Below are 5690 nucleotides of genomic sequence, written 5' to 3' on the forward strand. Positions count from 1 at the left end.
GCGCACACATTTACTCTATTATATACTCTACATATCATCATCTAATTTCGCTTTGTAAAAATTGCTTGGCAAATTGTCTTTTTTTGTCGTGTGATCACATCTGTTTGCATATTTCATGATGATTAAATAAACGTTATCAAATATATAGTGAGTTTTTTTAAATAAGTTGTTCAATAATTAACAAGCTCTGGTTAAGTCTGGTTGGACCAAATTGAGCATGAGTGATGACTGCTGGTTTTTGGATCTAGGTTCTTGGGGCTCTTCTCTCGATCAACGCCTCTGATGTCGGAAACATCTGTTCGATTACTACTGTAATGAATTGCTTTTAGCAAAGTAAATAGATTTTTTTTTATATAACTTTTTGCTGTTCTATAGCCATGTTCTCTGTAGTCATTGCCATTATAATATAATTTGTTAAAACCATTTTATGTACTGCCATGTTTTCTAGATCTATGTCTTTAGCAAGGTGTGTTCCTTGTAGCCATGGTTCTATGACCAGGATCTCTGTATCCATGTTTTTAACAATGTCTGCTATATCCGTGTTCCGCATAGCAATATCTCTATACAGCCACCTAACCAAGTTCTCTATAGACAAGTCTTTATAGCCATGTTTTCCTTAAAGGTTAACTTGCAACAAAATTCCCATTACAGTTATTTGGTATCAAAAAATTCGCCATGTCTTACTCTGTTGTGTAGTAGGTGCCAAATATGTGGGAATGTGATTAAAAGCTCTTAAAAGCTCAAAAACGAACAAAAAATTGCAGTGACACGAGACCGCCCTAGTTTGGATTCGTTTTCCAAAACGGCTAAAATGTGATGTATGTGTGGGAGATGGTTTATGTACACACTTTCATGCATCCTTATTCGTTGAACTATTTTCACAAATATACTTCACGCTTGCGATAAAAACCATGTCTATTGTTCTTACGCGTCTATTTTATCGGCATCGTAATGCTGCAACTTTGAGCACTGGTATCTCAAAACAGCATAAAAATTGGTTTAATTTTTTTAACTTAGCTTGAACGATTGCATATCATCCTCTGATAAAAATGATGAGCCTTTTGGTCCACTATGATGGTCGAAAAATGCTGTAGAAGTTGTTCGCGCCATATGGCAGGAATTGTAAGTCACATGATCAGATAATGTTAGTTTCAGTTCAAGTTTGATCTATCGCAAATAACAGACACGCTTTCTCGTAGTAAACTTGTTAATTTCAATTCATCATAATCTCTAACACGCCACATCGTGTTTGTGCAGCTGGCAAGCTGAGAAGCACCTTTTTTTGGCCAAGAGCAGAGAAAAGACCAGACCTTCACCGAGCGTGGAGCAACTGGGTGAAGCTGGATGTGACAAACTTTATTTATTCGCCTGCTTACTCTTGCCTTTGTTTTCGCCATTTCAAAGACGGCATGTTATCGAACCTGTTTGCATACTCCATGTCACCAAAGCACGTGAGTAATTTATTTTGTGAACCACTTGTATTAGTAGTAGTAACTCGGGTTATTTTCTAGTATTCTCCTAATACTACTGTATTAATCTATATTTAATATTACAATATTAATGTCATTTAATTGTAATATGATATTATTAGTATTTTATCTTTTTAATTACGTGTATTATTTTTATTATAATAACAAAATTAATTCATACTGCATATCTATCTGTAAAACGTAATATATTAATCTATAATTGATAAAATAATGTTGTTTCACGATTAATTTCGCCAAATTTCTTAACCCCACTTACTTATAGATGTTATATAAAATAGTTATTGTCATTTTCTGGTATCATCGTTAATAGCATATTAATATTATTAGATTATTAGTATTAGATGATGAAGAGTTTGTGCCAACCACTGAAGACTAGGAAGAGTTTGAGCGCTATGTTGGCCAGTGTCAAACGCTCTCCAATTACATGTCAGATAGAGCTGAACTTAACCAAACTTTACAAAATATAAAGAATATTCATAGAGTTATTACTCACATTTTTATATTTACAATATCATGGATTCTGATAAGGTTTTGTAAAATCTGTGTCATGATTGCATGGCTATAAATTTATTCTTTTTCTGATCAAGCAAATATAATGATGATATAATAACAGGAAATGATGTACAAATCTTATTGCAAGTCAACTATTGTGTTGTGATTTCAGACCCGAATCCTCCTTCAAAGTGGAGAAAGTAATAGTAAGTGTGACAGCACTCCAGCAACTATTTCACTGCCACGCCTGAGCCCTCCCCTGCTCATTCACGTTGGTGCGAGAAGGCGGATGGATAGAGTTCAAGGTTACATGTGCCTCCTGTCACCAATCGTACACTTGGGAAACAACTGCCAGGGTGAACAGAGCTCACGTCATCAACCCCCTGCTGGCAGCTGCATCACTCTTTTCTGGCGGATGCCTTACACAGAACCTCCGTTTTCTGTCGCTCCTGAACATCACGATACCAAGCCACAGCGTTTGCCTCTACCAACAAAGAGAATACTTACATGGTGTGAGTGTTAATAGTTACCCATAAACTCGGAAAATGTGAGTAAAAGCTTAGCAAACTAATTGAATAACGACATTTAGAAACAATTTTTTTCTTGAAATGAAAATGTCATCCTTCAAGCGAAATATATTATAATTTGAAATTCTGATTCTTCATCATAATATAGCACAAAAAGGGGTAAGTGGATTCTACATTCTTAGACTAATGATAATGATACAAATTAATCTTGTATAATGGAGTTTTACAATATTTTACAGTGTATTGCTGAGCAGTACACCCTGCATAACGAGGGATTGATGGCAGCAATCGATTAGGAGCTTGATTTGGCAGGTGACGGTAGATGCGATAGTCCGGGGCATTGCGCACTATACGGGGCCTACACTATGATGGATCAGAGCTGCGGTTTAATAGTCAGCAGCCATCTTGTCAAGGTGAAACTTTGATAGTTTTTACTTCACAGCCTGACAAAAACCCAAATTTTTCAGTATTTATTAATACATAAACGTGAAGTTGCTGATCTAGCTAAATAATTCATTCAAATAATGTGAAAGTGATTTTTGGTCGTGACTTTCTTTACTTTGCAATCAACGGAGACCACCAGCTCTAACGCCATGGAGCTGGAAGGCTTCAAGCGATGCCAGTCCGATCTAATTTCTCACGGCCTGAGAGTGAGGTCCATTACAACGGATGTTGTTACAGAGGTTGTGTGCATACCGCAAGCTTGTGTTTTGGTTCATGCCGCAAATTCGTCGCGGTGAGCGGCAGCCTCTACCTGCCTGCTTGGTGTCTAAGATTCGGGCTCTTTTCCCACCAACAGATGATGAAGAAGAGTTTGCAGACTATGTGTTCAAAGGCTTCTGCTATGGCGATGAAGAGACTCAACGACTTTGATTGAGAATTCTAGATCAACTCTTTATCATAGGTGGTACTCATTTTTATTGCATTGTCATTTTATTATTTTACTTTTATTCAGGCTAAGCCACATGGTGACTATACACACCATGTAGCTAACAAACTAATTTTTGTTAATAAACTGCTGATACATGGTTTCCATATTTAAAATCACATGATTAATGTGCATAAATCTGCCATCACTGATTTTATAAAATAAAAACAAATACATAGAGGAACGCATATTGGTTTCACCGCTTACCAAAGTCGTTGAGTTTCTTCATCGCCATAGCAGAAGCCCTTAAAGACGTAGTCTGCAAACTCTGCTTCATCATCCGTTGATGGGAAAAGAGCCCGAATCTTAGACACCAAGCAGGCAGGTAGAGGCCGTCGCTCACCACGACGAATTTGCGGCATAAGCCAAAACACAAGATTGCGGTATGCACACAACCTTTTCCGAGCATTTGGCGATGGCTCTCCAAATGGGAATAGATTATCTACCAAAACAATTATTGAAAAACAATAATTGCTAATCATCAAAATAATCTCGATCTTTATATAATAAAATCATAAAACTAATACACTCTATACTGTAGTAAGCGTACAAGCCAAATATAACAGTTCTCCTCGTGTTCCACGAGTTCAGAATATGTGTGTTCAACTGATGCATTAAATGTGCAACACAAGAATTGTAGATAATGCTTGACACATTAACATAGCTTTGGTGTTGGTGGCATTAAATGAAAATCCAACTCACTATGATATCGCAGGTAATTATTCCACCCCAACTCAAAGGGTGCAGGCGCCACAAGTTCGTCCACACCAGGATGCATACACAGGCATTCATGCTCCCCGCGATCATGGAGACGATGCGCAAACTCAGCATCATGGCAGCACAAACATTCAGGAAGAGATGGCATGTCTTGACAGCGCTTGCAGACACACCACTCTGTAGCTGATGGTATTAGCTCCTAAAGAAATGAACAGATATGTCTATGCAACCATAGCTAATACATCAGATCGATGTTATCCAACAGTATATCAGTGCAGCACTAGATTTAAATATTAAAATTGTTAATGTGGTCATTCGAGAAAAATCTGTAATTATTTTTTCGCAATATGAAGCGATAATTATCATCATTAAAATCATATACATGTATATAATAATAATATTCATTTTATCACTCTCAAGCTAAAACTATTACTACTAGCTAGCTTGGCACATAAGAGCTGGCTAGTGACTGTGCTTACCTGCTGGGAGGTTTGATTCTGTTGAGGATCTTCTTCAGATAGAGCATCAGGCTCGAAACGCCAGGGTTTTAACTCTTCAGAATTTGACATTTTTTATGATCGCAACTCGGACATGTATGCGTATGTTGAATGTCGGACGGAATGGCCAAGCTGAAACTGTCAAGTAGCGAGCATCTATATTTGATACGGGGTCTTAGGTAAAACCCGAAGTGTTTGTCATAAACTATTGCTACGATAAGTTTGAAATTGAGCTTTGTATTGGCCTTTAATGTAACGCGAGAACATCATGTGACAAGACAATAACCAAAATCTGCGGATACGTCATCGAAATCAAGAGATTCCAATATACGGCGGCTTTTTGTTTTTGAGCTTTTAAGAGCTTTTAATCGCATTTCCACATATTTGGCACCTACCACACAACAAAGTAAGACATGGCGAATCTTTTGATACCAAATAACTGTAATGTGAATTTTGTTGCAAGTCAACCTTTAAAGGTTTTCGTGCAACAAAATTCCCATTACAGTTATTTGATATCAAAGGATTCACCATGTCTTACTCTGCTGTGTTGTAAGAGCAAATTATGTGGAAATGTGATTACAAGCTCTTAACAGCTAAAAAAATGAACAGTTAATCGCAGCCATCACAAAAACGCTGTAGATTAGAATCCTTTTCCAAAACGGCTCAAAAAGAACGTAGCTGAACAAGATGGTTTCTGTTTACACTTTCGTGCAACCTCATTCGTCAAAATATTTTTACAAGTATACTTGTCGCATTCATTAAAACCATGTCTATTGTCCTTACGCGTCTGTTCTATCATTGTTGTAATGCTGTCACTTTGAGCGCTGATATCTCAAAACCCACGATAAAAATTTGTTTAATTTTTTGATCTTACTTCGAAGGAGTGCATATCATTCTCTGATAAGCATGAAGAGCCTGTTGGTCACCTGTGATAGTCGAAAATTGCTGCAGAAATTATTCGTGCTGTTTGGCAGAAGGTATGGGTCACATGATCAGATGACGACAAGGCGATTAGACCAAGCCCGAACAAAACTGTAAA

The sequence above is a fragment of the Watersipora subatra genome, chromosome 2 (assembly GCF_963576615.1).
Source record: "Watersipora subatra chromosome 2, tzWatSuba1.1, whole genome shotgun sequence".
Classification (NCBI taxonomy): domain Eukaryota; kingdom Metazoa; phylum Bryozoa; class Gymnolaemata; order Cheilostomatida; family Watersiporidae; genus Watersipora; species Watersipora subatra.